Here is a 24,699-nt window from a genome sequence, read left to right as displayed (position 1 = left end):
AGTTTTAAAGAAGAGAGGGAGAAGAGTTTTTAAAAGGCGTGGTCACCTGTGCTGTTCCAGTGGATGGACTAAGATGAGGATTTGAATTGTCCATTGGGCTTGGCAATTAGAAAGTCACTGATGAAGTTGATGAGTTTCGGTGGATTGAAAATGAGAGTTGGATCTGTAATTTTTAAAAAAAATATTTATTTTAGAGAGCACGTGCATGCGAGCGTGAGCAGGGGGAGAGGGGGAGGGAGAGAGAGAATCCTCAAGCAGATACCCCTCTGAACACGGAGCCTGATAGGAGGCTTGATCCCAAGATCTTGGGATCATGACCTGAGCTGAAATCAAAAGTCAGCAGCCCAACTGACAGAGCCACCCAGGTGCCTATGGATCTGTAAATTATTTTTTTTAAAAGAAGTTGGCTGTGAAGAGAAGACAAAAAGTAGTAACTAAAGGGGAATGTAGAGTTGAAGAAGGGTTAATGTTTGTTATTAAAAGATTAAAAGATATCTCATACTGAAATGATATCTGAAGATATTTATAGACCATGAGAGGAAGAAGTTGAGAAGACAGAGGATATAGGCACTCAGTGTATATTGGCATATAGACTGATTTCAAAATTAATTAGTGTATTGGGAGATAACTTAATCTCAAGTTGACTGGGCTAATTATAAATGTTTGGGATGTATTTTTATTGTAATTTATTAAAACAGCAACACTGCCTGAGATGGTGGGCAACGTGGTGGGTGAGTGCAATGTCAAGACCCTCAACTAGGTGGAAATCAAGCCCAAGATGATTGACCACTATCTGGTGAGTTCTCCATCACCTGTAAGGCTGTGAAGCATGGCAGGCCTGGCATCAGGGCCACCCACTCCTCTCATTTCATTCCTCTCAAGTAGCCTGTTCAGCCAATAAATGCACAGACTTCTCTTAAAAAAAAAAAAAAAAAGGAAAAGATGGCAACTACCAACAGAACTTTCAAAGTCAATTTTATTTATTTATTTATTTTTTAAGATTTTATTTATTTATTTGACAGAGACACAGCGAGAGAGGGAACACAAGCAGGGGGAGTGGGAGAGGGAGAACAGGCTTCCCACGGGGAGCCCAATGCAGGGCTCGATCCCAGGACCCTGGAATCATGACCTGAGCTGAAGGCAGACGCTTAATGACTGAGCCACTCAGGCTCCCCTTTAAGATATTCTAGTTAATGTGACTTACATGACTCAGTAGCAACAACAAAAAACCAGTCTAGATCAGTCAACATGAGAAGCTTAAAAATAATGACTTAGTCAGTGGACTCATTTCTTAGATTCCATGTTTACCTCAGATACTCTTGGTTTTTCTTCCTCTCAGTTGAATTATATGTTGCTTCTCTGGGGCACCTGGCTGGCTCAGTCAGAGAGCATGTGGCTCTTGAACTCGGGGTCTTGAGTTCAAGCCCCACTTTGGGCACAGAGATTACATACATACATACATATATATATTCATACACTAACTTTATTTGTTTTAAGATTTTATTTATTTGACAGAGAGAGTGAGAGCACACAAGCGGGGGAGTAGCAGAGGGAGAGGGAGAAGCAGGCTCCCTGCTGGGCAGGGAGCCCGATGTGGAGCTCAATCCCAGAACCCTGGGATCATGACCTGAGCCAAAGGCAGTCGCTTAACCGCCTGAGCCACCCAGGCGCCCCACAAACTAACTAACTTCAAAAAAAAAATGCTGCATCTCTGAGCACCCATCTGTCATGGGTTATATTGTATTGTTGGTCCCTCCCTGCACTGGGCTGAAAGTTTCCTATTTTCAGAGCTCTTAGCACAGCTCTTCAGCATATATGGTAGGTGATCAGTAAATATATGCTTGAGTAGATAACATGCTTGGATGAATTCATAGACTGTACAAAAAGATAGGCTTTCCTTCTGTTCATGCATAAATTTACCAGTGCCCAATGGAAGGAATTTCCTATACCAGCAGATATAACATTCTTGGTCTGGATAAGTTTCAACAGTCTTTGAATTTATAAGCTTTATTTTTAGTATTTAGGTGTAGTCCCCACTCCCTTACTTTGAAGCATCACAATCGTGTATTTTTTGAGTTGTTTACCTTTAGCCTCCGAATTTATTTTACTGGATGTTTTGAAGATACAACTGATGTAAAACGAGGTCTTCCTTACCACTTATGGGTTGTCTTTTATTGTAAGAAGATTGACCAGAAAATATGTTTGAGTTTTTGAAAATTGTGAACATACTTTCAGAATTCCTTTATCGTTAGGTGTGTTCCCTCTTCTTTTGTTATTCTTTACAATTTTGTCTTCAATACAAGCTGTCAGAGCTTTTCCTTTACAAAAATAATTTTTAAAAGGTATTTAAAGTAGGAATGGAATGGGGCTGCAGATGGGACATCATGGTGTTTTATAAGCTCATATAACTGTCAGGTAATTTGATACAGCTGGCAATTTAAATTAGGTTATTTCATGGTTCTATTTGTCCTTTTGGTGTTTCTTTAATGACAAGTGTGGAGGTCTCCCTAGCATGGTGTTCTTAGTATTGTTTGCTTAGGGTATGTTGGAGAAAGCATTACTGTGCTCAAATATTATTTGTAGTATTTTAAAAATAACATTAAACAGGTCAACATGACATTTTTGTGACTTGCTGCTTAGAAAGCTTTAAGGAAAATAATTTTAAGAGTCAGCCTTTCCTTTTTGTTTTTGTTTTTGTTTTGTCTCGTACAAAAACAGATTCTTTACTGCCCAGGAAGATTATCACTGATAATGATCCTTTAGATTTGAAGAGCTACTAATGTTCAGTATAAAAGAATTGATATAAAAAGCTTTGCAAATCCAATGACATACTACTTTTTGTTGTTTGGAAGTAGAACCTTTAGGTCTGTTTCCCCAGTATAGCACTATGCGCCACCTCCATCCCACCCAGGTTTATGTTCTTTAGACGTGTTTGATATTTTAATCATCTCCTTGACCAGTTTTTTTCATTTGGGGGAGGTAATAATTGTACCTTACAGAGTGCTTTTTCTTTTGATTTTCATAGCCATCAAATTAAGGATTAGGGCGGATATTTTTATTCTCAGTTTAGTGGAGGAAAATAGGTAAAAAGAAATTAAGCAGGGATGCCTATGTGGCTCAGTCAGTTAAGCATCTGCCTTTGGCTCAGGTCATGATCCCAGGGTTCTTGGATCGAGCCCCGCATCGGGCTTCCTGCCCAACGGGGAGCCTGCTTCTCCCTCTGCCTGCCAATCCTGCTTGTGTGTGTGTGTGTGTGTGTGTGTGTGTGTGTGTGTGTGTGTGTGCGCGCGCGCGCGCGCGCGCTCCCCCCACCCCCCTCTCTGACAAGTAAATAAATAAAATCTTTTTTTTTTTAAGGATTTTATTTTTCATTTGACAGAGAGAGAGAGAGACAGTGAAAGAGGGAACACAAGCAGGGGAGTGGGAGAGGGAGAAGCAGGCTTCCCGCGGAGCAGGGAGCCTGATGCGGGGCTCAATCCCAGGACCCTGGGATCATGACCTGAGCTGAAGGCAGACGCTTAATGACTGAGCCACCCAGACGCCCCAAATAAATAAAATCTTAAAAAAAAAATTAAGCAACTTTTGTGCGGTCCCACCATGCTAAAAGATGGTAAATTAACATGGAAAGCTAATTTTGACAAAATTATCAATGCTTAATGAAGGTACTTTTTATGAAACTACAAGCTTGGGAAATGTTCAGGAATGTCTAAAATTCTGTTGCTTAGCTCTGTTGGGCAATTATAGGGTATTAGTCCCTGATTAACAAACGAAACAAGTAAAAAATGCTATTTATTGAGTTGGAAGTTTTAATAGAGTTTTGCTAAACACTTTAAAATCCTTTGTTAAAAATAACTGCTGAAGAAACTAAGCAATTTTATCATAGTTGGCATTTGATGAATGTTTTGAAGAATGTGATTTCATTGAAAAATAATAGTTTTGTAGCCCTTAAAGTGAATTTGTTGTGAGAGGTCTGGTTGCTAATTTTTCTGTTTTATAATTAAAGATTCATTATGGTGGTTTTTATAAGGTAGATTAATGGACATGGTCAAGCATGCATGTTAAGTTCAGGCAGATTAGAAATAATAGTTTTTTCTAGTTTTAATTAATTAAAAATAGCTTTATTGGCATATAATGCACATATTATAAAATTCACCTGCTTAAAATTATAATTCAGTGATGTTTAGTACATTCACAGAGTTATACAATTATCACCACTATCTAATTTTAGAACAATTTCATCATCTCAAATAGAACACCCATTCCCATTAGTAGCCACTCCCTGTTTCCCATCATCATCTTTCCTCAGCCCCTGGCAACCACTAATCTATTTTCTGTCTCTATGGAATTGTCTATTCTGGACATTTCATATAAATGACATCTGGCTTCTTTGACTTAGCAAAATAATTTCAAGGTTCATCCATATTGTAACGTATATCAGTACTTCATTTCTTTTTATTACTGAGTAGTAGTCATTGTGTATACCACATTTTATTTATCCATTCATCAGTTAATGGATATTTGGGTTGTTTCCACTTTTTGGTTATTATAAATAATGCTGCTTTGAACATACGTGTACAAATTTTTGTGTAGACGTAATCTCTTGGGTATTTACCTAGGAGTGAAATTGCTTGGTCATATGGTATCTCTCTCTATTCACCTTTTTTGAGGAGCTACCAAACTGTTTTGCAAAGAGGCTGCGGCATTTTACCTTCCCATCAGCAATGTGTGAGGATTCCAGTTTTTTCTACATCCTCACCATCACTTGATATTGTTTATCTTTTTGATTCTAATCACCCTAGTGGTTGTGAAGTGATATCTTATCAGGGTGTTGATTTGCATTTCCCTGATTTTAATCATGTTGAGCATCTTTTCATGTGCTTATTGACTGCTTGCATATTTACTTTGGAGAAATGTCTTTTCAATCCTTTGCCCATTTTTAAATTAGGTTATTTGTTTTAATTATTTTAATTCCAGTGTAGTTAACATTTAAAAAATTATTTTATTGATGCTCTATTTGTCAAATATGTCTATTGAGATCATGTCATTTTGTTATTTCACTAATATAGTATATTACATGGATTAGTCTTCATATGTTAAACCAACCTTGCAGGTATAGAATAAATCTCACTTATTCATGGTATATAATCCTTTTTATATGTTGCTGGATTTGGTTTGCTAGTATTTTGTGGAGTTGTTTTCATGTATGTTCGTAAAGGATATTGGTCTGTAGTTTTTTTTAGGATGTCTTTGATTTGGTATCAGTAATACTGGCTTCATAGAATGAATGGGGAAGTATTCTGTTTTTTGTTTGTTTTTGTGGAAGATTGGCATTAATTTGCTTGAAACCACCTAGATTTGGATAGGAAATTTAAAAATTATTAATTCAATCTCTTTACTTATTTATAGGTCTGTTCATAGTTTCCATGTCTTTTTGAGTCAGTTTTGGTAGTTTATTTCTAAGAATTTGTACATTTCATCTAGCTTGTCTAATTTGTTGGTGTGCAATTGTTCATAATATTATAATTTTTTATTTCTGTAAGGTCATATTTCTGTAAGGTCACCCCTTAGTAATGTACCCACTTACATTTCTGATTTTAGTAATTTGAGTCCTCTTTTCTTGGTCAGTCTAGCTAAAGGTTTGTCCATTTTTGTGATCTTTTCAAAGAACCACCTTTTGGTTTTGTTTATTTTTCTCTAATTTATTTTCATTTTAATCTTCATTCTTCCTTTCTTTCTCCTTGCTTTGGGTTTAGTTTGCTCCTTTTTTTCCTTTTTGGTTTCTTAAGGTGGAAAGTTAGGTTATTATTTAAAATTTTGCTTTTAAAATTTTTTTTGGTATGTTGTGCTTGCTTTTTTTTTTTTTTTTTTTTTTAAGATTTTGTTTTAACTAATCTCTGCTCCCAGTGTGGGGCTCAAACTTAACTCTGAGATCAAGAGTCACATGCTCCACCGACTGAGCCAGTCAGGCACCCCAGTTATGCTTGCATTCTTATTTGTTAAAAGTATTTTCTAATTTTTCTTGTGATTTGTTACTTGGTTATTTAGTGTGTTGTCTAATTTGTACGTTTTTGAATTCAAATTTACTTTTGTTAGTGATTTCTAATTTCATTCCATTGTATGATTTCAATCCTTTTAAATGTATTGAAGATTGTTTTATGGCTTAACATGGTCTCTCCTGATCCATGTGCACCTGAGAAGGATGTGCATCCCGCTGTTGTTGGATGGAGTGTTTTGTAGATATCTGTTAGGTCTGGATGACCTACAGTGTTGTTTACATTTTCTCTTTTCTTGCTAATCTTCTCCTCAGTTGTTTTATTCATTATTGAAAGTGGAGTATTGAAACCTACAATTATTATTGTTGAATTTTCTATTTCTTAATTTCTGTCAGTTTATGCTTTATGTATTTTAGGGCTCTGTTGTTACATACTTTAGGTTTATTTTATTTTTTTAACTAATCTCTACACCCAATGTGGGGCTTAAACTTAAAACTCCAAGATCAAGAATCCCATGCTCTACTGACTGAGCCAGCCAGGCAGCCCTACATACTTTAGCTTTAACTCTGATGCATAATATGGATTAGATTCTGTGTGTGTGAACACTGTTGATAACTAAATAAAACATTGTGCCTTATATGCTGTGACCAATAAGTGGAATTTGTTTTGATATAGCTTTGATGCTTAAATTATTTTGACTAATCATAAATTGTTACATCTAGATTATATAGAGAAGCACTTGTCTCTGAGAAGACTCAACTTCACTGGGGCAGTGGTTCATTATAAGGTTTTATGTGCTTGTGAGTCATAGTGTACTGTAACTGTTTAAACATGGCTGAGGTAAAGTATTTAATGACTTTACCAGTATACTAATTTTTATTGAGATTAAAGGGCAGTTGGTAGTGTAATGTTCCTTGACCTAGAATAATTTGAGTCAGTACCCATTATTACTAAACTATTAACAGTATCTACCTTTTATATAACCAAACTCTAAATCATATCTGGCTTAGGAAGAAGCAAATAGAAAAGTATCCATTATGTTATATTCTATGGATACTTTTTTTTTTTTTTAAGATTTTATTTTTAAGTAATATCTACGCCCAGTGTAGGACTCAAACTCGCAACCCTGAGATCAGGAGTCACATGCTCCACTCACAGCCAGCCGGGTGCCCTGATAGTATTTCTTTTTAATTCTCCTAACAATCTTTTGACGTGGATGGTGGTGCTCTCACTTTACAAATGAGCAAACTGAAACTCAGAGATTTATTAATTTGACTAAGGTCACTGGTGAGTGTTTTTGTTTGTTTTTTGTTTTTTTTCATTTTCTTTCATTCTTTTAGTTTTTCTATAAATATGCCAGGCTTTGGAGATGCAGCCATGACCCAGACAGATGTGCTCTTTGCTTTCATGAAGTGACTTGTCGCAAGGTGGAATCCTTTTGTTGAGTTTTTGAGTCGTATTTCCTACCCTAATGACGCATATTTATAGAAGACTTTATAAAACATTTCTTCATTGTTATCTAATTTTGTAATTCTTGTTTGGCAGTTTTGTGACATAGGTGCATTAGATATTATTGATGATATCTTCATTTGGAAACTGAGGGAAACTGAGACCTGGGGATATTAAGGTCATGTAGTTAGTAAATGGCTGAGCTAGTATTCAAACCCAGGTCATCGAGCTGTAAGGATCCTGCAGTTCTTCCATTATATCACATTGTTTCATTATTTCATATGAAACTACAAGCTTACATCACCAAGAATGGTAATCTGGAAAGTAACCAATCTAGTAAAACTTAGCCAAACAGAGCGCTACCAGGCAGAGTATGTGGGAGAATCAGGAGACCCAAAGAGCTGTGTCTAGTGTTCTGAAGTGGACTTATTCTTAAATAATGCAGGGAAAACAATGCTTTGGAGAGATACTAAGACATGAGAAAAACTGCACAGATGTCGTCAAGCAGCGCCTAGATGGGCTCAGGGCACAATAACTTGCCTGGGGCATTTTTTTTACCCTAGAACAGACTTGAAATGAATAGTGAATTTAATACAAGGAGACTCAGACAACACCAGGGAACACAAGCAGGGGGAGTGGGAGAGGGAGAAGCAGGCCGCCTGCCAAGCAGGGAGCCTGATGCGGGGCTCAGTCCCAGGACCCTGGGACCATGACCCAAGCCGAAGGCAGACGCTTAACGACTGAGCCACCCAGGCGCCCCCATGGCAGCATTCTTGGTAATTGTGGAAAAACAGGGGAAAGTGTAAGTGTTCTTAGTGCTATAAATAACTAATAAACTGTATTTAACTAATAAACATATTAGTTTATTATTAATATTATATAACTATATAATATATATTATATATTTTACGTATAATAAACAGTTTATTATTATACATAATAAGCATATTAGTTATATATAGTTATAAATTCAAATAACTAAATTATGATATGGGTATATTTTAGAATTCTGTTATGCACAGTTGAAATAAATGAAGTAGTGGATCTGGAAAGATATTTAGGATATATCACTGAATGAGAAAAGCAAGTTACAGAACTTTTCCTACCAAAATAGATTCTAGATGATGAAAGAGTAAAACAAGCAAAAATAACCATAGAAATAGAGAAAACATGGGTGAATATTTTTTTATATTGGAATGAGGAAGGTTTTTCTAAGCATCATGTGAAATGTAGAATCCATAAAGAAGATTGATGAATTTGACTGCACAAAAATGGAAGATTTCCATGTAGTAAAAAACAACAAACCTTAAACTGGGATGAAGATTCTAAACATGATACATATAAAGCATTTATAGGCAATTTGTAGAAAGGCCAATAAACATAAAAGATATAAATAGATGTTCAACTTCTCATAATTAAAAATAGAAATTAGAAAATCATATTCCACTTCCTCCTTGGAGGATTTGCAAAGATAATAGTAATGACAAGAGTGTATAGAAAAAATTTTATATACTCTTGGAGGAAATATAAAAAAACACAACATGTTTGGTGAAAGTTTTGGCAATATTTATTACAATTTAAAATGTATACTAACTTTGTCTTAAATGCCACTTTTAGGGATTTATCGTATATTAAAGTGTAAAGACACATGTATAAAGATTCATTATAGTGTGTATAGATATTAAAATATGGAAACAATCTAGATACGGATAGGGATGAGAGTTAAATTGTAATACATCCATATAATGAAATGCTCTTTAGCTATTTAAAGAGACTGTGGCAAATTTAGATGTACATGCATGCCTCATTTCACACTGTTCTGTGTAGTGGTAACTGATTATAATCCTATGTTAAATAACATGTATGAATATAACAGACATGTATATATATTTTAAAAACACCTTATAGCAACCTGTTGATCTATATCTCTTTTCCTGCTCTGCTCTGAGGACTGTAACTCTAGTGGGAACATTCATAAATTCAGACATACTGTAATCTAGTGTTTATATGTTATTAAAACTAGAGTTTCTTTTTATTTTAGCAGAACAGTGAGGAGAACTTCTGGCTCATGGAAACATTTCTACATTGCATTTACTTCTGAATGGTAAAGAGGAGAAGTGAAGGAGGAATGTAGTTTCCAAATATATACATACTCGGTTAAGAGTCTGGGATATGAAACCATATTGCCTAAGTTCTAATCCTGGCGCTGCCACTCTGTGTGACTTTGTGCAAGTTACTGAACTTCTTTTTGCCTCCATTTCCTCATTATTCATTCAACAAATATTTGAGTGCTTACCATATGCCAGACACTGTTTGGATGCCAATGATACAACAAGGAGGATTAAGACAAAATCTGTGCCTTCTTGTAGTATATGTACATTCTGGAGGGCTTAATTCCATTCCTACTATTTAGAGTTTTTAAGAGGATTAAGGGGTTAATACCTATAAAGCACTTGCAGCAGCAGGGTCTGATACATAGTAAGTGGACAATAAATAATATTATTATTTTTCCCCTCTCCAAAAAATGGACACAGAGTGTTGATGATTAACTATTTTATGGAAGTTTTTGTTAAATTCAACATTAAAGGATATACAAAATAATCTATTTCACTATAATAGTTCTTTTTTTTTTTTTTTTAAGATTTTATTTATTTATTTGACAGAGACACAGCCAGAGAGGGAACACAAGCAGGGGGAGTGGGAGAAGCAGGCTTCGCGCTGAGCAGGGAGCCGGATGCAGGGCTTGATCCCAGAACCCTGGGATCATGACCTGAGCCGAAGGCAGACGCTTAACGACTTGAGCCACCCAGGTGCCCCTCACTATATTCTTACCTTTGTTCACATTCTGAGTGCTCTTATACATTCTCAGTCATTGAGCAGATTGTATTATACACTACTGGCCAGGGAACCTTACCATATCATTTGTAAAAGCTCTCATCTAGTGAATGTTCTCTCCCTGTTTTGAGTATCCTAGATGTTGAAATGCAAAATTTACAGTGGTTCTTTTAAGGAGTCTTGGTTGAAGTGATAGAGAAATCAAGAGGGTAGAGATCAACAAATTATAAGGATTGGTAAATAGAAGATCATCATAAACATCAATGAAGCCTGGGAGGATTGACCAATGACAGCATGGTGTTTAACAGGAGAAATTGTTGTAGTTGTGTTTATTAGTGAATTTATAATATATCAGCATGTATTTATAGAAAAATATTTATTTACTGCTTGCTAAGTGCTGTCAATATTTTGGTGAAGAAGATAATCATGTAACCTGTCCTCATACCAGCTGATATTTTACAGTGTTACAAAAATAAGTATAGAGTTATAAGAGAGCTATGCATAAAACCTATGCTGAGGGGTCAAAGGAGCTCTTCCTTAAGGAATTAACATATACTCTCAGACCTGAAAGTTGAGTGAGTTTGTATTAGCCAGGAGGATAGAGGTAGAAGAAAAGAGTCAGAAACAACAAACCAAGGATGGGAAGAGCATGGATAAAAGGACCAGAGGTGGAAACAACATTGATACTCTTGAGGAAGAGGAAGATGTCAGTGTGGATGGAGAGAAGTAAGTAGGAGGGAAAATGGCAAAAGAATGAGCTGAAGAGTTAGGCAGGATTAAATTATGCAGGACCTTATAAAGTCATAGTTGGTTTCAATATTATTTTAATATATTATTTTAAGTACAATGGAAATCAATGGAAGAGTTTCAAGATGAGGAATCATTTGATTAAATCTTTTTTAAATTGTGTGATTGCCATATACTAGTTTCAGATGTATAACATAATGATTTGATATTTGTACATATTGTGAAATGATCACAGTAAGTATAGTTAACATCTGTTGACATACATAGATAGTAAACATGATTTTTTGTATGATGAGAACTTTTAAGATCTACTCTCAACAAGTTTCAAATGTGCCGTACAGTGTTATTAACAATAATCACCATGCTGTACACATATTACATCCCCATGACTTATTTTATAACTAGAATTGTACTTTTTGACTCCCTTCACCCATTTCATCCATCCCCCTCCCCCTGCCTCTGGCAACTACCAGTCCGTTCTCTGTATCTACAAGCTAGGATTATTCTTTTGTTTTTAAATTCTGCATATAAGTGAGATCATGTGGTTGTCTTTCTCTGTCTTACTTCACTTACTATAATGTCCTCAGGGTCCATCCATGTTGTCACAGATGGCAAGATTTCATTCTTTTTTATGGTTGAATAGTATTCCACTGTAAATACATACCACATCTTTATCCATTCAGCCATTGATGGACACTTTGTTTCCATGTCGTAGCTATTTTAAATAATGCTGTGATGAGCATGGGGTGCAGATACCTTTTTAAATTGGGATTTTTCATTTTCTTCAGATAAATACCCAAAGTGGAATTGCTAGATCATATAGCAATTCTGTTTTTTTTATTGAGGCATAATTGACATACATTATATTAGTTTCAGGTTTACAACATAATGTTTCGATATTTGTATATACTGGGAAATGATCACCACAGTAAGTCTAGCTAACATCTGTTACCATATGTAGTTACAGAATTTTTTTCTTGTGATCAGAACTTTTTTTTTTTAATTTTAAGATTTATTTATTTTAGAAAGAGCAAGCTCCAGTGCTCGCACAAGTGGGGGTAGGGGTAGAGGGAGAGAAACTCAAGCAGGCTCCATGCTGAGCCTGGAGCCCGATGCAGGGCTTGAGCCACCCAGGCACCCCCATACCAATTTTCTTTATTCACCCATTGATGGTCACTTAGGTTGTTCCTGGTATTTTTAAGTTTTTCTTTTCTTTCTTTTTTTTTTTTTTTACAAAGTGGGGAGATGGGCAGAGAGGGAGAGAGACTTAAACAGGCTCCGTGCTGGGCTTGATCTCACAACCCTGAAATCATGACCTGAGCTAAAAGAATCAGCTGCTTAACTGTCTGAGCCACCCAGGCACCACCCTCCCCCTCTCTTTTTTTTAAGGATTTTATTTACTTATTTGAGAGAGAGAGAGTGAGTGAGCAAGAGAGAGCACAAGCAAGGGGAGGAAGAAGGGGGAAGCAGGCTCCCCGCCAAGCAGGGAGCCCAATGCAGGACGCGATCCCAGGACCCTGGCATCATGATCTGAGCTGAAGGTAGATGCTTAATCAACTGAGGCACCCCCATTAAGTGCTGTCTTTAATGCCCATCACCCAGTTACCCCTTTCCCCCACCCACCTCCCCTCCAGCAACCCTGTTTGTTTCCTAGAGTTCAGCATCTCTTATGGTTTTCCTTCCTATCTATTTTCATCTTATTTTTCTTTTCTTTCCCTTCCCCTATGTTCATCTGCTTTCTTTCTTAAATTCCACATGAGTGAAATCATATGGTAGTTGTCTTCCTTGGACTGACTGACTTTGCTTAGCATAATACACTCTAGGTCCACCCACATCATTGCAAATGGTAAGATTTCATTCTTTTTAATGGCTGAGTAATATTCCATTCCATATATATGTATATACATATATATGTATATGGTGTATATGTGTGTATATATATGTATATATACACCACATTTTTTTTTAAGATTTTATTTATTTATTAGAATGAGAGAGAGAGAGCGTGCACAAGAGGGAGGAGCAGGAGAGGGAGAAGCAGGCTTCCCGCTGAGTGGGGAGCCCGATGCAGGACTCGATCCCGGGACTCCAGGATCATGACCTGTGCCGAAGGCAGTCACTTAACCAACTGAGCCACCCAGGCGCCCTATACCACATCTTCTTTATCTGTTTACATGTCGATGGACATCTGGGCTCTTTCCATAGTTTGGCTATTGTAGACATTACTGCTATAAGCATTGGGGTGCAGGTGCCCCTTGAATCACTATGTTTCTATCCTTTGGATAAATACCTAGTAGTGCAATTGCTGGCTTGTAGGGTAGCTCTATTTTTTACTTTTTGAGGAACCTCCATACTGTTTTCCAGAGTGGCTGTACCAGTTTGCATTCCCACCAATAGTGTAAGAGGGTCCCCCTTTCTCCGCATCCTCACCAACATCTGTTGTTTCCTGAGTTGTTAATTTTAGCCATTCTGAGTGGTGTGAGGTGGTATCTCATTGTGGTTTTGATTTGTATTTCCCTGATGCTGAGTGATGTTGAGAGCATTTTTTCATGTGTCTTTTGGCCATTTATGTGTCTTCTTTGAAGAAACGTCTGTTCATGTCTTCTCTCCATTTCTTGATTGGATTTTTTGTTTTTTGGGTGTTGAGTTAGATAGGTTCTTTATAGATTTTGGATACTAGCCCTTTATCTGATAAGACATTTGCAAATATCTTCTCCCATTCTGTGGGTTACCTTTTAGTTTTGTTGACTGTTTCCTTTTCTGTGCAGAAGCTTTTTATCTTGATGAAGTCCCAATAGTTCATTTTTGCTTTTGTTTTACTTTTTGTTTTGCTTTTCATTTTGCTTTGGAGATGTGTCTAGCAAGAAGTTGCTGCATCCAAGGTCAAAGAGGTCAGCACTTGCTATTTCTCATCTTTTTGATAATAGCCATTCTAACAGGTGTGAGATGATATCTCATTGTGGTTTTGATTTGCACTTCCCTGATGATTAGTGAGGTTGAGCACCTTTTCATGTACCTGTTGGCCATGTGTATATCTTCTTTGGAAAAATGTTCAGATTTTCTGCCCATTTTATAATTAGATTCTTTGGGGGTTTTTATTGCTATTGAGTTGTATGAGTTCTGAATATGTTTTGGATATTAACCCCTTTTGGATATATGATTTGCAAATATTTTCTCCCATTCAGTGGGCTGCTTTTCATTTCATGGATGGTTTTCTTTGCAGTGCAGAAGCTTTTTAGTTTGATATAGTCCCACTTGTTTATTTTTGCCTTTCTTGCCTTTGCTTTTGGAGTCAAATTTAAAAAATCATTTCCAAGACCAGTGTCAAGGAGCTTATTACAACCTGTGTAGGAGTTTTATGGTTTCAGGTCTTATGTCCAAGTCTTTAATCCATGTTGAGTTGATCTTTGTATATGGTGTAAGGTAGGTGTCTGGTTTCATTCTTTTGCATGTGGCTGCCTTTCCCAACACCAGTTACTGAAGAGACTGTCCTTTCTCCAGTGTATATCCATGGCTCCTTTGTTGTAATTTAGTTGACTAAATATGTGTGGGTTTATTTTTGGCTTCTCTGTTTTATTGATCAATGTGTCTATTTCCATGCAGGTACCATACTGTTTTGATTACTATAGGTTTGTAATATAGTTTCAGATCTGGGAGTGTGATTCCTCCAGCTTTGTTGTTCTTTCTTAAGAGTGCTTTAGCTATTTGGGGTCTTTTGTGGTTCTGTACAAATTTTAAGATTCTTTGTTCTAGTTCTGTGAAAAATGTCATTGGAATTTTGATTGAGATTGCATTGAATCTGTAGATTGCTTTGGGTGATGTGGACATTTTAGCAATATTCTTCCAACCCTTGAGCACAGAACGTGTTTGTATTTATTTGTGTTGTCTTCAGTTTCTTTCATTTGTGTCGTATAGTTTTCAGAGTACGGATCTTTCATCTCCTTGGCTAAGTTTATTCTTAGGTATTTTATTTTTGATGCAATTGTAAATGGGATTGTTTAATTTCTTTTTTTGATAGGTTGTTATTAGTATATATAAATGCAACCAATTTTTTAATGTTAATTTTGTATCCTGTGATACAGAATTCAATTATTTACCGAGTACATTTATTAGTTCTAATAGTTTTTTGGTGGAGTCTTTATTTTTTAAGTTTTATTTATTTATTTTTAAAGATTTATTTATTCAGGGGCGCCTGGGTGGCTCAGTTGGTTAAGCAACTGCCTTCGGCTCAGGTCATGATCTCAGGGTCCTGGGATCGAGCCCAGCATTGGGCTCCCTGCTCGGCGGGAAGCCTGCTTCTCCCTTTCCCACTCCCCCTGCTGGTGTTCCCTCTCTCGCTGTCTCTCTCTATGTCAAATAAATAAATAAAAAATCTTTAAAAAAAAAAAAAAAGATTTATTTATTCATTTGAGGGAGAGAGTGGAAAAGCGCGCATGTGTGAGCAGGGCAAGTGGGAGAGGGAGAGAAAGAGAATCTCAAGCAGACTCCCCGATGAGCGTGGACCCTGATGGGGCACCTGACCCCACAATCCTGAGATCGTGACCTGAGCTGAAATCAAGAGTCAGATGCTCAACTGACTGAGCCACCCAGGCACCCCATTTTTTGGTGGAGTCTTTAGGGTGTTCTATATATAGTGTACTGTCATCTGCAAATAGTGACAGTTTTACTTTTTTCTTTCCAATTTGGATACCTTTTATTTCTTGATTAATTTCTTTGGCTAGGACTATAAAAGTGTTGAGAGTGGGCATCTTTGTCTTGTTCTTGATCTTAGAGGAAAAGCTAAAAACTTTTAGCTTTGATGTTGAACATGTTAACTGTGGGTTTGTCGTATATGGCCCTTGTTACGTTAAGGTATGTTCCTTCTATATGCACTGTGTTGAGAGTTTTTGTCATAAGTGGATGTTGTTAATGTGGTATTTCACATATTTTGTCTAATATGAGTATTGCTACTCCAGTTTCTTTTTGTTTCCATTTGCATGGCATATCTTTTTCCATCCCTTTACTTTCACTGTGTGTATCTTTTTTTTCTTTTTTAAGATTTTTATTTATTTGAGAGAGAGAGTGAGCGAGAGCACAAGCAGGGGGAGCAGCAGAGGGAGAGAGAGAAAGACTCCCCACTGAGCAGGGAGCCCGATGTGGGGCTCGATCTTAGGACCCTGAGATCATGACCTGAGCCGAAGGCAGCTACTTAACTGACTGAGCCACCCAGGCACCCCTCACTGTGTGTGTCTTTATATCTGAAGTGAGTTTCTTCTAGGCAGCATAGTGGAGCTTCTTTTTTAATCCACTCAGTCACCCTATGCCTTTTTTAACCAACTGAGCCACCCAGGCGCCCTACCCTATGCCTTTTTTAAAAAAAAAGATGTATTTATTTTATTTTTAGAGAGAGAGTGGGGGGAGGGGCAGAGGGAAGGAGAGAGAGACAGAGAGAGAGATCCCAAGCAGACTCCCTGCTGAGTGCGGAGCTGGAGGCTTGATCTCACAATCCCGAGATCGTGACCTGAGCTGAAATCAAGAGTCGGATGCTTAACTGACTGAGCCACGCAGGTGACCCCACCCTATGTCTTTTGATTGGAGAATTTAGTCCATTTACATTTGTAGTAATTATTGATAGGTATGTACTTATTGCTATTTTGTTCATTGTTTTCTGGTTGTTTTGTAGTTCTTCTCTGTTCCTTTCTTATTCTCTAGGTCTCTTCCCTTGTGGTTTGATGCTTTTCTTTAGTGTTATGTTGGTGTTCCTTTCTATTTTTTTTTTCTTTTTTGTATCTCTTGCAGGTTTTTATTTTGTGGTTCCCATAAAATTCATATGTATCTACGTAAACATATAGCAGTCTATTTTAAGCTGATAGTTGCTGAAGTTTGAATGCATTCTAAAAGCACTACATTTTTACTCCTCTCTCATTTTGTGATTTTGTTGTCGTATTTGGTGGAGTCTTTATTTTTTTAGTTTGCAGCTAAGTAAGCTTTTTAGTTTGCATATCCCTTAACTACTTATTGTAGTTATAATTGATTTTGCTGTTTTGTCCTTTAATCTTCAAGCTAGCTTTTTATTTAAAAAATTTTGTTTTTTAAAGTAAGCTCTATGGGGGCACGTGGGTGGCTCATTTGGTTAAGCGTCTGCCTTCAGCTCAGGTCATGATCCCAGGGTCCTGGGTTTGAGCCCCATGTCAGGCTCCCTGCTCAGCAGGGAGTCTGCTTCTCCCTCTCCCTGCTGCTCTACCTGCTTGTGCTCTGTCTCTTTCTGTGACATAAATGAATGAATGAATGAATGAATAAATAAATAAAATAAATCAATCTTAAAAAATAAAGTAAGCTGTGTGCCCAACTGGGGCTTGACTCACAACCCTGAGATCAACAGTTGCATGCTTTACCAACTGAGCCAGCCAGAAACCCCCAGACTAGCTTTTTAAGTGGCTGATTCATTGCCTTTACTTTTTATTTGCTTTTACCAGTGAGATTTCTTTCATAAATTTTCTTATTTCTAGTTATGGCCTTTTCTTTTTTGCTGATATAAGATCATTTCACATTTCTTTTTCTTTTCTTTTTTTTTTTTTTAAAGATTTTATTTACTGGGGCACCTGGGTGGCTTAGTTGGTTAAGCGGCTGCCTTTGGCTTAGGTCATGATCTTGGGGTCCTGGGATCGAGCCCTGCATCAGGCTCCCTGCTCAGCAGGAAGTCTGCTTCTCCCTCTCCCTCTACCCCTTCCCCCCTACTCATGCTTGCTTGCTCTCTCTCAAATAAATAAATAAATAAAAATCTTTTTCTTTTTTTAAAGATTTTATCCATTTATTTATTTGAGAGAGAGAGTGAAAGCACAAGCAGGGGGGGAGTAGCGGAAGGAGAGGGAGAGGTAGGCTCTCTGCTGAGCAGGGAGCCCACTGCAGGGCTCGATCCCAGAAACCCTGGGATCATGATGTGAGCGGAAGGCAGACACCCAACCGACTGAGCCACCCAGGAGCCCATAAATAAAATCTTAAAAAAAAAAAGACCTATTTATTTGGGAGAAAGAGTGGTGGGAGGGGCTGATGTGGAGGGAGAGAGCCCTCACAGGCCAATCCCCCAACCCTGAGATCATGACCCTAGCTGAAAACAAGAGTCAGATGCCCAACTGAGCCACTCAGGTGCCCCCATTTCACATTTCTTGTATGTGATTTAGTGGTGATTATCTCCTTCAGTTTTTGCTTGTCGGGGAAACTCTCTCTCTCCTTCAGTTCTGAGTGATCATCTTGCTGAGTAGAGTATTCTTGGTTGTAAATTTACTGGGAGGTTTTTGATTTGTGATTCAGTCTCCTTACTAGTAATTAGCTTATTCTATTTCTTCATGATTCAGTTTTAGAAGGTTGTATGTTTCTAGAAATTTATCCCATTTTTTCTAGGTTGTCCAATTTGTTGGTATATAATTGTTCTTAGTAGTCTCTTATGATCATTAGTATTTTGTGGTATCAGTTCTCTTTCTTCTCTTTCATATTTGATTTTATTTATTTGAGCCCCCCCCCTTTTTTTTAAGATTTTATTTATTTATTTGACAGAGAGAGACACAGTGAGAGAGGGAACACAAGCAGGGGGAGTGAGAGAGGGAGAGGCAGGCTTCCCATGGAGCAGGGAGCCTGATGCGGGGTTCAGTCCCAGGACCCTGGGATCATGACCTGAGCTGAAGGCAGGCACTTAACAACTGAGCCACCCAGGCGCACTCTTTTTTTTTCTTGGTTAGTCTAGCTAAAGGTTTGTCTATCTTGTTTATCTCTTCAAAGGACCAGCTTTAATTTCATTGATCTTTTTAATTTATTTTTTTAGTCTCCATTTATTTCTGTTACGATCTTTGTTATTTCATTCATTCTACAAACATTGGGCTTCATTTTTCTTCTTTTTCTACTTCCTTGAGGTGTAAAGTTAGATTGTTTGACATTTTTCTGTTTTTTTGAGATAGACTTGTATCACTATGAATTTCCCTCTTAGAACTGCTTTTGCTTCCTCCCATAAACTGTATTGTTTTTCATTTGTCTCAAGGTTTTTAAAATTTTCTCTTTTCATTTCTTTTTTGACCCTTGTTTAGTTCTTTTGAAAGATTACTTTATTGCTGAGTGAGAATGGATTTGGGGAGTTGGTAGCAAAAATAGGTATGAGAGAGGGAGGGAGGGGAAAAGAAAAAGAAAAAAATAGGTATAAGAAGATCATTGAAAAGATTATTACAGTAATCCAGATGTGGGTTAATAGGGGCTTGGATCAAGGTAGTGATTGTAGACAGAGTAAATGGATTTTCATCAATTTTAGGAGATGGTTGAATGTTGATTTTGAGCATCATCGAGAGAGGGGGATACAGAATGACTATATCATGCAGAACTGGGTGGATGATTATATAGGGACTGGAGAAGAAACAGCATTGATTAGTATCAGAGTAGATACACTTACTGAGTTTGAGATGTCTGTGAGGTACAGAGACATGAATAGGCACTTGTATATATAGGCTTAGAACCCAAAGAGGTCTGAAGTAGATAAAAGGAAATTGGGACTTGTTAACAGATGGTTTTAAGGAAATGGTAGTGGATAGAATTCCCTTAAAAAAGAATATAAATCAGGTGCCAGAGTTTTGAACTGCGCTGCTGAGGGTGGAGTATGTGTCCTCTATGTGGTCGCCTGGATGCAGCTCGCCATGGCCGTACCCTCCCTTGAGGAGCTGGCCTCCTTCAAGTACAGCCACCTGCAGAACTTGGCCAAGAGTCTGGGCCTCCGGGCTAACCTCAGGGCAGACAAGTTGTTAAAAGCCTTGAAAGCCCACCTTAAACATGAAGCAAAAAAAGAAAACGAGAATCAGGATGGAAATCAAACTTTTGTATCATCTTTTGATGAGGCTGAGATGCAGCAGCCAAGAACAAGCTGAGAGGGAGCCGGTTGTCCATGTCACGAAAACAAGGAGAAAGTGCAGGATATAATCCACAGGAACCCTGACTCCCAGGAGGATCATTCAGAGATAAAAATAAGTGATCACACTGAATTCCAGAATCAAGAGAAGCAGGAAAACCAGGATCTCAGAACTGATGCAGAAATTCCTTCACCACCAGATGAGAACCAAGGAGAGGAGAATACGGTTTCCTCAGGAAAAAGAATAAATGGTAACGAAGATTCAAAGGTACCTTCAGAAAGAAAGAAGCCTCTCTACACAGATGGATTTTCTAAACCTGGAAAAAGTAAAAGAACTATAAGCACTACTCCAAACTTTAAGAAGCTTCATGAGGCTCATTTTAAGGAAATGGAGTGATCAATATATTGAGAGAAAAAAGAAACATTTTGAAGAACACATTTCATTTAATGAACTGAAGAAGTAGCCGTTCACCAAGGGAGCGGTGGTGACTCCTGTTCCTCTCCAGAGAAGGCTCCATGTGGGTTGTACTCCCACCAGCCAGCACCGCTCGCAGGGCCGGCCCCTGGGTTCTGCAGGCCTGAGCACCTTGTGTGGGAAGGGGTCCGCCAAGCCTTCCGTTCTCTCAGAAACTAAAATGAATGTCAGGTTTTCAGCTGCTGTCAAAGATAATGAGCATAAGGGTAGACTCCAGCCAGAAAGTCTCTACATGTGACCATATCTGGGAGTACCCCAAAAGGCCAGGCTATGCTTGGGACATAAAAGTTAGACTACAAACGGGAATTCTGCTTCTGTTGTTACCCCATTCAAGTGGACAACTGAGGCAGCGCAGACTTCAGTCTCTAGTAGAAGACCAGTGTTTGATCTCAAAGTAAGTCTGTCTGGTCCCCTCACCTATGAGCCACACAAAGGGAGGAACAATGGAAGCAACATGAGCAAAAATGAAAGGAGAAGAAAGCAAAGGTTTTGGGAGCTCAAAGAGGCCTCATTATGGCCAAAGATTAATTTTTTAACATCCTATAAATATTACTTTATTCTGAATCCTTTCTTTAGTGTAAATATTTTAATATTGTCTTCCCCACTTTAGTCAAGACTTTTTTCTGCTGTTTGTTGACTATCTATGTAGTAGGTGGGTTCTTCACATGCTACATCTCTGAAAAGATGTTACTAACCTTAAAGTGCACAGATTCTTTGAAATGGTTTTTACCTAAGTCTCTGTCCAATTCAGTTTTCTAATGAGACTCATCCTACAGATTCTTGACCTAGATTTTTAATGTCAAGTTCCTTCTGCTGACAGAACTGGAATCCTTCTAGACAGAAGCATTTACCTGATGGTAGGTAATTCTACCACAGGCTTTAGTATTAGTAGCACTTGGACCAATAACAAGCTGAGAAAGCCACCCCTTCTTCCTCTAGAAAATCGAGTGGTCTTAATGAAACAGGCAGCCACACGGGTTGGTAATGGCATAAATATTCTACCTATGTGAAGTGTTTGGTTACCTATGCATGTTTGTTCAGATCAATTGCTGTAATTGCCATCTGTCACTCCATATATTCTTAAAAACTTTATAGCTCATTCTAGCCTTACTTATTTAAAAATATGCAGGGCCATACTGAAATCTAAAGATTGCTGCTTCAAGGATCAACACGCTCTGTCAGAGTTACATCTTACTTTATGAAAAAGACTAGAGTTGCTTAGCATCATAGCCATGTCTGTTGCATCTAAGTGGAGCTTCTGAGCTTTGTAGTGATTAAGATTTTCATAAATGTTTTCTCATGGTGGCCAAAAAAAAAAAAAAAAATCAGATTTTTTTCTTGAGGACTGAGCACAGAAATTTCAACATTTAAGATTGTGTAGAATGAAGTAGGAGAAACTCAGAATTTTTAGTGGCAAATAAGTCATGGAGGAAAACTTTTATAAAGGATGAAAATGTGATTCACTGTAATTGAATGTTGCTAAGATGGGAAAGAAGCCAGAAAAGAGTGGGGGGCATGAGTGGGAGGTGAAGAGGAGACAATGGGAGTCCATAACTCTTTTGAGATCGTATTCATTTTGAATGTGAAGGGTTCACTATTTGAAAGTTGAGGTGTAGTGGAATATCCAGTGGAGAAGTAGTGTATATCATATGGGTGAAGCTGTGGCCCTGGAATTTGAATGAGAGGTGAGGGTTAGAGAATCTGAGTCATTTGTATGGAGATGGTAGATGAAGACTTTTAGAAGAAAAGGGAGCCAAAGATAGAACTGGGAGAGATCTATAGTTAGAAATTTTCTTTAGCTCGTCATTAAATAATATCATGCATGGTATTCATAATTTGCATAAGTAATTTTAGCATGGACTTATTTCGTCCAACTCAGTTGTTCCAAGCTTTGGCTGAGACAGTTCAGGTTTTCCTCTTCTTAAATTTGACATTGTTAAAAGCAAGATACAGAATACTCTGCTCCCAAAGTGTTGTCAAAATGAGAGCATACATACATAGTATCTAGTTTTACTGCAAGTATTTTTTTTTAATTTTAATTTTATTTTATGTTAATCACCATACATTACATCATTAGTTTTTTTTTTTTTTTTAAAGATTTTATTTATTTATTTGAGAGAGAGAATGAGATAGAGAGAGCATGAGAGGGGGAGGGTCAGAGGGAGAAGCAGACTCCCTGCTGAACAGGGAGCCCGATGCGGGACTCGATCCCGGGACTCCAGGATCATGACCTGAGCCGAAGGCAGTCGCTTAACCAACTGAGCCACCCAGGCGCCCTACATCATTAGTTTTTGATGTAGTGTTCCATGATTCATTGTTTGCGTATAGCACTCAGTGCGCCATTCAATACGTGCCCTCTTTGATACCCATCACCGGGCTAAGATTTTATTTATTTATTTGACAGAGACACAGCGAGAGAGGGAACACAAGCACGGGGAGCGGGAGAGGGAGAAGCAGGCTTCCTGGTTAGCAGGGAGCCCGATGCAGGACTTGATCCCAGGGCTCTGACATCATGACCTGAGCCGAAGGCAGACACTTAACGACTGAGCCACCCCAGTGCCCCTACTGCAAGTATTAAGAACCTACCAATTTGGCTAGTTTTCCAGTAGTTGGTATTTTGTGAAAGATATCACTTATAGTTACTGGATTAGTAGTGAGTTACAATCCAGTTTTACATATACTCTTGTTATTACTCTTGGTGCATGGTAGTTGTGGTATACAAATTGTATCACCCTGTTAGTCTGCTACCTAGAATGATCCAAAAGATAAGACCCTCCTTCTAATGAATTTGTCTCTCATTTATTATCTACTTGTAGATTATGGAATATCTGAGTTAGTGTCTGATCTTTGAAATTTTTGGTATGCAATTAAGGTTGAAACTGTGATTTTGACATTGTTTCAATTTATATCAAACTGTTGGGATATATTTGTTAAGACTCTTGTTGCAAGTTAAAGCTTGCTTAAGAAAAAAAGGAGAGTTATATAAGGATACCAGGATATTTCACAGAATCCAAAGGTAGGTATTGCAGCTGTATGTCTCCGGAATAGTGTTGAAAGGTATGTAATTAATTCAGCTTAGATCAGGAGTGCACACCTGGTTAATAAACTGGTTAAGCTGATAAGTGTTCCTGGAACATGGCATTTAATCTTGCAATAAAAATTTACATGTGGGCCTGGGGTGAGAGGTGGGCAATTCTAGAATTCTCTTGGCAAATATAATCTAAAAGATATGTACTATCTAGAAATTCAAGGTATGAACTTGGGCTAATATAGAGTTAATTAATGGTTCCAGTCATGGAACAAAAATCTATGTGCTACTTTAGGGATGTTGTATATGTGAATAGTTTCCAGCCCTTTATCATATCTACACAAATTCATCTCTATGGTCTTTAGTCTTACTACTGCAGAGATGAAAATTCTACATGTTCCTTGTTTTAGTGCTAATCTCAAATCGGTTGCTGTTTTAGAGTTTCAGTATATTTGATACATCACATGTGATATCACATTTCCAAGTATTTGTTAAACTGCACTTTTTTGTTTAGTGTGTACTGTATGAAAACAACTACCTGATTCTAAAAGCTCTTGACTGAGAATTCACTGTTTGTGAACGATGCCAGATTGATATCCTGGAAATTGAAGCCTTGTGTGATGTGGGATAGCAACAATGTCCGCTTCCAGATCCTGCTCTCTTAATGTACTTTGGTCTGATCTGCAGGAATAAAGCTCTTCCCAAAGATTATTGAATTTATTTTTTCTGCCACTGTGAGTGAGAGTGTTGATATTCAAAGGTTTTTTTTTTTTTTTAAAGATTTTATTTATTTGACAGAGCGCAAGCAGTGGGGAGAGGGAGAAGCAGGCTCCCCACTGAGGGGGGATCCCGATGTGGGGCTCGATCCCAGGACCCTGGGATCATGACATGAACCAAAGGCAGGTGCCCCTCAAAGGGTTTTTTTAAGGATCAAATATACTTAACCTTTTCAGAAAGTTTAACTGTCGGGTTACTTTTTTGTTCTTGTATTTCTTTTCATTGTTCAGATGAGCTAATCACTTAAGATCAGTGGCCCCAATGGATTATTAATTGTATAAACAAACACTGATTGGTGTTATGGTACAAATCATACTCTTCCTTTCTCTTGTAATTCTTGCACACAGAAAGCTTTTTTTTTTTAAAGATTTTTATTTATTTTTTGACAGAGAGAGACAGCGAGAGAGGGAACACAAGCAGGGGGAGTGGGAGAGGGAGAAGCAGGCTTCCTTGCCGAGCAAGGAACCCGATGTGGGGCTCGATTCCAGGACCCTGGGATCATGACCTGAGCCGAAGGCAGACGCTAAACGGC

General features: G+C 37.8%; 1 protein-coding gene and 1 pseudogene across 2 annotated transcripts in view; both read left to right on the top strand.

The window, feature by feature from the left end:
- Positions 1 to 24,699, top strand: part of ZFYVE9 (zinc finger FYVE-type containing 9) — a 181,549-nt gene that overhangs the window by 21,597 nt on the left and 135,253 nt on the right. The gene's annotated exons all lie outside the window — the stretch shown is intronic.
- On the top strand, positions 18,737 to 20,890 carry LOC118541680 (nucleolar and spindle-associated protein 1 pseudogene; annotated as a pseudogene).

The sequence above is a fragment of the Halichoerus grypus genome, chromosome 5 (genome assembly GCF_964656455.1).
Source record: "Halichoerus grypus chromosome 5, mHalGry1.hap1.1, whole genome shotgun sequence".
Classification (NCBI taxonomy): Eukaryota; Metazoa; Chordata; class Mammalia; order Carnivora; family Phocidae; genus Halichoerus; species Halichoerus grypus.
Note: the sequence above shows the minus strand (reverse complement) of the source record. Positions and strands in the feature narration are given on the sequence as shown.